Source organism: Gossypium arboreum, chromosome 9 (assembly GCF_025698485.1).
Source record: "Gossypium arboreum isolate Shixiya-1 chromosome 9, ASM2569848v2, whole genome shotgun sequence".
NCBI classification, from domain to species: domain Eukaryota; kingdom Viridiplantae; phylum Streptophyta; class Magnoliopsida; order Malvales; family Malvaceae; genus Gossypium; species Gossypium arboreum.
The window spans coordinates 67,468,377-67,476,485 of record NC_069078.1 but is presented as its reverse complement, the minus strand read 5'-3'; the positions used below and the strand labels follow the sequence as shown (position 1 = coordinate 67,476,485).

The 8,109-nt window shown below is 31.8% G+C and overlaps 1 long non-coding RNA gene across 1 annotated transcript; it reads right to left on the bottom strand.

The window, feature by feature from the left end:
* Nucleotides 1-4,715: 4,715 nt before the first annotated feature.
* LOC128280624 (uncharacterized) lies at nt 4,716-6,244 on the bottom strand. The gene is made up of 2 exons (XR_008270718.1): nt 6,199-6,244; nt 4,716-4,906 (listed from the first exon to the last, which is right to left on the bottom strand). It is a non-coding gene; the product is annotated as an uncharacterized LOC128280624 (long non-coding RNA).
* Nucleotides 6,245-8,109: the final 1,865 nt, after the last annotated feature.

Sequence of the window (8,109 nt, the reverse complement as noted above, 5' to 3'; positions counted from 1 at the left end):
AATTTTAGCCTAAATTAATTTAATATAAAATTAAAAAATTTAAAATTAAAATAAAATAAGATTTTTTTTTCTATTTTTGGCTTTTACAAAGTCAAAAAGTCTGATGAGTCCTTGGCTTTCTCCACATTTTTTATTTGGCCTCATTTCATTGATTGTGTTTCAATTTGGTCCTTTTTTGCTTGTTTTTGTCTCTTAGTGTCTCAATTGCATCCCTAATAAGATTAAAACATAAAAGCACTAATATAACATTAATCAAGTAAAAAATAAGCCGATTTAAACACAAAATGTCATGCAAATTAATATGTTATCAAAAATAAAATTCTATTTTGAATAATGCAAATATGATAGAATGTTTGGACCAACTTTTTAAAAAGAAATGTTGAGAAATAATTGAAAATAATAATTCAATTAAAGTGGGGAAAGATATACTCTAGTGAATTTACTCCTGTCATTAAATAAGGAGTTGAGTTAAATAAACATGTTGACAATAACACTAGAACAAATTAAAATTTATGTATTTAAAATATTAAAATTTGATGTAAAAATTAAAAGTTGATTATATTTTAACTAAATAAAATTTATATCAAATTTTAATATTTAAATGTGATTGACGTATATATATTTTATTTCAAGATACAAAAAATTTACTAATTTTTGAAAATTTTAATAACTTTTACAATATTTTACAATTCCTAATAATTTTTTTCCATTTTCAAAATTCAAACATATTTTTAATATTTTAAAAATTATTTTACACTTTTTAAAATTTTAAAAGATTTTAGTTTTTATGATGATGTCATTGTGACATTAGCGTATGTTACATGCTATTTATGATTGACTAGATGTCTCAATCAATTTTTTAACATCCAAAGAATTGAATTGAGATCATTTGATAGTGTTAGGGACCAAAATGAAAATATTTGATAACATTAGGGAAGGAAGTAGGTCAAAAAGCACTTTAAGGATTAAAGTAGGAAAAACAATATACTTTAGGGACTAAGTGTGCATTAAGCCTTTTTTAAACAATAAAATTTTCCTAATTTTCCTATATTTTAATTTTCATTCTCTAAAATTAGTTGTCTAATTTTTAACCACTACATTTTTTAATATTTTATTCTTTTCAAAAATTGAAATAAAATTATCTATAATTTTTTAAGAAAATACTATTATCAGTAGGAATCATGAACAACAACAATATAAAAACTAATGCATAAATGTTTGTAAAGTAATCTAAAGAAAGAGAGAATAACAAATTGACAGCAACACTGAAAAAATTTAAAAACAATCCTAGCCTTACCATCATCAAATCAATATGATAATGAACACTATCAACCAAGAAAAAATTGTTAAAAGCATCAAGAGATCCACCACGTTAGTGAAGCACAAAAAATCAAGTCTCAGATAGTCTATCATTCTCCTTATCATCTTGAATCTATCATCATCATTATAATCTATCATAATAAAACCTTTCAAAATAGTTCCTAATAAAACTACATATAATTTCAAAGAAAACAGAGTAAACAAAACAAAAATTTTGAAAAATGTGAACCAAATAAAACCACAAAGCTATGAACAACATAAAACCATTAAACTATTGACAAAACCATGATAATATAAATTAAAAACAAAATAAAACTACAAAATAGAATATTGAAGAAACTATTATCAACAACTAACCAATGATCGACACAGATACTACCAAAGCAAAGAATTAATTTAAAAAAATTGAGCAATTAGAATTTTCTTATGATAAGATATCTTGTTTCGATTCCATAACGAGTTTTCATGATATATTTTTTCCACAAGAAAATTATACAAATCTGATTATTCGAACTTTCTTAATAATGTGACACATATATTGACTTAATAAGTCATGCTTTTTGTCGCATTAAGTTCCCTAGACTCATACGCTGTGAAATTCCATTCGCCCTACATTTTGGACCAAAAATATCCATGGCCATTGGCTAATGATCGCCAAGCACTTTTTTTTTTTTTGGTTAAAGAAGACGAGCAAATTTTTGTCCCGATCCAAGAATTAATGCTAATAATTCTATAAATCAATCGATTTTTTCTTTTCTTTCACACATACCTATTCAATTATCTTATACATTTTCTTAATGAAGTTTTTTATAAGGCAGTAAATATCTAGTAAAAATAAAATAAATATAGAAGAAACATGGGACACATGGTAGTGGAAAGCATTAAATATAATCAATGCTGATTTGATTAAGTAGTATGTAGCTCAGTGTTCCTTAAATAAAAATTTAAATTTAGTAAATAAATAAAAAAAAAGACCTGCTCTCATTTGGAAATTCAACTAAACTAATAGAAATATTGGTAAATTTCATATAAAAATCAATTATTGTAACAAAAATATATAATTATATTTGCTATCTCGAAAGCAGACGAGAAAATGATCGATATTTCAACTCAAAATGATAGCCTTAAGCCATGTGATTGTTCAATTTGATGACGACTAATGCAGGAAGTAATTACCATAATTAGGTAGAACATCAATGAGTGTCAAATCAGATTATTTTGACTTTTCCTTAATAATTTGTTTTGACATTTAAATCCAAACAATGAGAATCAATTATCGACACTGAAAAGGAAAACAAAATGGAAAAAAAGGTGGGAAAATGTTTGTTAAGATTTGGGAAGATATTGAGATATATAAAGAGGAGTTGAGATGCCGGATAAAATTTTAGATTCATTTGTTAGATTCGGGTTCAGCTTGAGAAATGGGTTTAACATTTTGTCTAAATCTGACTCAGATAAAAGTGCTAAAATTCGGATTTAATCTGTTCAGTATTAACTTTGTTTATATTATTTATTATATATTTTAAAAATATAATACATTACTAAAAAATTAAAATAAATATTTCCTAATAAATTAAAAATAAATTAAAAAATATGTATACTTAAATAACACTAAGATAGATACAACTTAATAAGAAAATGCCTCTAAAATAGTAACAAAATTAACAATAAAATAAGAGTTATACAATATCCAAACAATAACAACAAAATAGTAGCAACATAATAATGAAATTGTAGCAAAATAGTAAAAAAAATAACAAGAAAATTGCAAAAAACAATAAAAACAAAACAACAAGAAAAAAAACAATTTTTTTTTTTGCATACTCGGGCTGAGCCAAAAAAGCCTTACTCGAGGCTCAACCCTTTTTTTAAACGGGCCTTATTTTTTTGTCTAAATTCATTTTTGAGCCTATATTTTTACCCAAATCCTCAAATTTCAGTAGACCCATGTACATGTCTAAATATATATTCGCAATTCAACTTAATAATATAAAGTAGAAAAATTCTAAAGAAAAACTCCTTATATAAGTTCTTATATGCTATAATGTTGCATAAAATATTATAAAATTCATATTACCTAATATTAGATTTGTAGTAATTTGTGTAATTAGATAATATTTTATGTATTTATACATAACACTATAAATGTTGTAATAATTTATGTAATTTAGTAATATTTTATGTAATTACACAAAATATCACAAAAATTATAATAATTTATGTAATTGAGAAATATTTTTTTAAATAATGTTCCAGGAAATTGTGTAATTATGCAAAATATTATAATAGTTGTAATAATGTGTAATTGATTTATATTTTGTGCAATTAAAACTAGCAAGAAAACTCAAAGTCTAAAATAATAAAAGATAAAAAGAAAGAATAGCTACTATTGGTAAAAATTAAGAAAAGAAAAGAAAAGAAGATTTAATATAATATTTAGCACTTGAATTTGACATTTTCTTTAATTTGGTACCTAAGCTTTTTTTTGTCTAATTTGGTACTTGAATTTTGACATTTTTCCTAATTTGGTACATAAGCTTTTTTCTATTGGGAATCGACCCGTATAAACAACAAAATAGAAAAGGTAGAGAAGATCAAACACACAAATTTTACATGGAAAACAAATGAGAGTACAATGTGGAGAAAACAAATCTAAATTTACTAAACGTACATTACCTAAAACCCCAAATATAAAGCCCTAACTCTCATAGAACAAATCAGAAAACAAAATCTTAATTCTCATAGAGTTCTCTCAAAAGGCATACAAAATTCTCTCTATAGTTACCACGAAAACTCTCACCAGAACTTATTTGTGACTATATCTTGTCGCCCCAAAAGAAAAGGCCTGTAGTACTACATCTTCAATTGCCTCATCGAAATAGGGATACAAAGCCCCTTTAAATAGACTAATTTTAAAGGCCTAAAACGACTAAAATATCCCTAAAGTAATTTGATTGGGAGAAGAACCCTATTTGGATGTCAAAATGCGACTGTATTACTTAAGAAATACATTGTGTCATTGTAACAACCCAAACCCGGCCCAGACGTTATGGCCGAATCTGACGTGCCACATTGGAGTTGAAAACCCACGTTCCGTTTTAGTGTTTTAAAACCATATATTTTGTTGAGTTAACAAAGTGTATAGAAGCTGGGCACCGGTAGGTATCCGAGACGAGGAGGTGAGCCATGAAGGTCGCTAAGTACCAAGCTCTTTGATTGGATCCAATCCTAGACATGCTCACAACCATAGCCACACTTTGTTATATCGAGTTTAAATTTGTTTAAGTGAACGACTTTGATAAATCGATTAATCGTGATGTTGAACTCTTTTGAAAACAAGTATCGTTTTGAAAACACGTCCTAAGTCTAGCCCATTTGAATAATTATCAACCAGGTTTGAAGTTATTAAAATTAAAATAATCCCAAAAAGAAATAAAAGGAAAGTGAAAATGGCCTTATTACAACCCAAAAATAAATAATAATTAAAGGGAAACTAATGAAAACCAACGCTTATTTAAAAGTCCAAAGACAATCACCGTGGCTACTCTGAATCCCCTCCGGCCCAAGTCCCCACATCAAGGCTCACCTGCAAGGTTAAAGAAAGGGGGTGAGTTTGGAAACTCAGTGTGCAACAAGCTCCTTTCAGAGCCCAAAACAATGACAGCCTGTTGGGTCTAGGCCCAAATCCAATCTCAAACATGTACTGGGCCATAGCCCTTTTCATATTTCATATTTCATAACACTGGGCCGAAGCCTTTTCAAATTTCATATTCTTGGGCGAAGCCTTTACTAGAGTGGCAGTATGGCCCATAGGCCCATTTCAATATCACATATAATGTCAATGAAAGAATGCAAACCCATCTGGGGAGACTACTCAACCCACCATCCGCTACTCTCCACCCGTACCAACCAACACACCATGTGGTGATTAACTCGACCCACCCCGCCATAACTCTCCACTGGCAGCTTAGCTGCTTTATCATATAATTGGAGGCCTAGCCTCTTTTAATAATCAGGGCAAAAGCCCTTTTATAATCGGGGCATAAGCCCTTTAATAATCAGGCGTAAGCCCTTTTGATAATCGAGGCATAAGCCCTTTTGATAATCGGGGCATAAGCCCTTTAATAAGCGGGCGTAAGCCCTTTTGATAATCGGGGCATAAGCCCTTTTGATAATCAGGGCATAAGCCCTTTAATAAGCGGGGCATAAGCCCTTTTCACTTCCTCCATTCATATAAAAAACCCAACCCAATGCATTTATGAACATCTCGTGTGCATATCATACATATCATGTGCATATCATACATGTCATGTGCATATCATACATATCATGTTTATCAAAATCCCATGCATTAAGTTCATATATAAACCCTAGGGGTATAATGGTCATTTTCATATTATAAGGGTAATCTTGTAATTTTACCAAAAATTAGGGTTTCCATGTTCATTAACAGTTACAAACAATTCATGGGTGCATACAGTGATTCTGGCCCACTTTTAGCGAAAACGAGTTATTGGGCCAAAAAACCCTTGATGGGCCCTACTCAGCTGATTTTGTCATCTAGGCCCATTTAGCCTATATCCATAACAGTATTAACAGTCTTAACATGCAATTTAACATATTTCCGTTTTCTACCAATTTTACCCAAATGGGCCCGAAAGCCCAATGGGCCCCACTTCGGCCCCTCGAGGCCCAACTTACCAAGAACGCCAAAAATCACATTCTTACCGTTTCCATCGTTCTCGATCATCGTCTCATCGATTCTAACTAACTAGTGAGCGTTCGCTTGCTCACAAGTCCTCGAAATGCCAGAATTTCGGCATTTCGGCTTTTCGGCATTTTATCGCTTTAAGCTATGAAAAAGGGTTCGTTACACACCTGATTTGCGATATTCCTTGACGAGATCTCCTATGCGATTTCTCCTATAATCAACCACTTATAGATTAGACCATGTTAATATTAAACCAAATCGAAAACTACCTATTATCATCACTTACACATTCGGCCACCATCCACAATGGCCCTTGGGTTCATACCTTTGCCAAAGTTGATGACTAGATTTAGTCACTCCGATGATCCAAGCTTTTCACACACCTCGATCGGTAGCCTTTAATCCTCACTAGCACCAACAAACCAAATAACACCAAAACCCTTTTAGCCTTAGTCGACGGAGGGTTTTCACTTTTCTTAAACCACAAGATACAAATGGAAAGAAGGTTCAATACTTACCAAGAGATCTACTCGTTGAAGAACGTTCCAAATACCTTCCTACCCCATATCCGTTGTGAATCCAACTTAAACGTGCGTAGAAAATAGATCTAAATATTAATTCCGAATCACTAAAATATGAAGCTTTCTTTTTCATCAAATATTAATCTAAGCTATTACGAGGTTAGTACACACCATTACGGGTTGAAGTTGAAACGTTTCCATAATCAATCACCTCGATAACCACCACCTGTCACTCAAACTCAACTATTCCAATATCAATATATGTAAATCCTAAGCACATCAGTTATACGGAACATAAGGGCATATTCGTCATTTTACCATAGAGGGGTATTACGGTCACTTTACCCTACAGGGGCTTTACGGTCTTTTTACCTAATAGGGGTATTTTAGTCATTTCATCCTACAAAGGTGTTTTGGTAATTTTACAAATTGAGGGTATTTCTGTAATTTTACAAACCAAGGGTATTTTAGTAATTTTGTAAATCGAGGGTAAAACAGTAATTCTGTAAATCAAGGGTGAAACAGTAATTCTATAAATCGAGGGTAAAATGGTAATTCTGTAAATCGAGGGTAAAACAGTAATTCTGTAAATCGAGGGTAAAACGATAATTATGTAAATCGGGGGTAAAACGGTAATTATGTAAATTGGGGCTAAAACGGTAATTCTATAAATCGAGGGTAAAATAGTAATTCTATAAACTGAGGGTAAAACGGTAATTTTATAAATTGTGGGTAAAACGGTAATTTTACAAATCGAGGGTAAAACGGTAATTCTATAACTTGAGGGTAAAACGGTAATTCTGTAAATCGGGAGTACTTTGGTAATTTTACAAGTCGAGGGCATTTTAGTAATTGGTAAACTAAAGTATTCTAAACATGGATAACAATACGAATGGGCCTAAAGCCTATTCTCGGCCTAAATGGGCCCACACGCTCGTGTGGCCCTTTTAGCCCAAACCTAGCCACAGATATGCGATTCACCTAGCCTAGTCCAAATTTACTACACAATCAAACAACTTATCCAATTGGGCCCGTAGGCCCATTGGGCCTACATGACCCTTTTCGGCCCATCAAGGCCCAAAGTAGCCATCCTACAGCTAGAGTAGTGAGAAATACACACCTGATAAGAGACTGGAGTTAATCCACGCTCCGAGCACTCTTAGCCGACGCCCAACCCAAACGAGCACGCCATACAAATGAAAGGGATCACCAAGAAAGGTACATTTACTCTCCTAATGGTTCCTCTATTTAAAGCCGACTTTGTATCCACTCTTATGTTAGCTTCCGATGTGGGATCCTCTAACATCGAGTTTAAATTCAACACCAACTCTTGCTGCCCCTTTTAGCAAAATAAATGCTCTTTGCTTGCCATGGGATTCGAACCTATGCCTCCCTTAAATGCTCCACACGCTACTTGCCCCTAAGCCACAAGGCTTTTTGTGTCATATTTTATCCCCAATTAATTATAAGGTCTAAAGGCCAAAGTCCAGGTTCCCTTTAAAAAAAACAAAATAAATTGCAAGAGCCAAGGCTTGAACCCAAGCGCTCCCATACAAC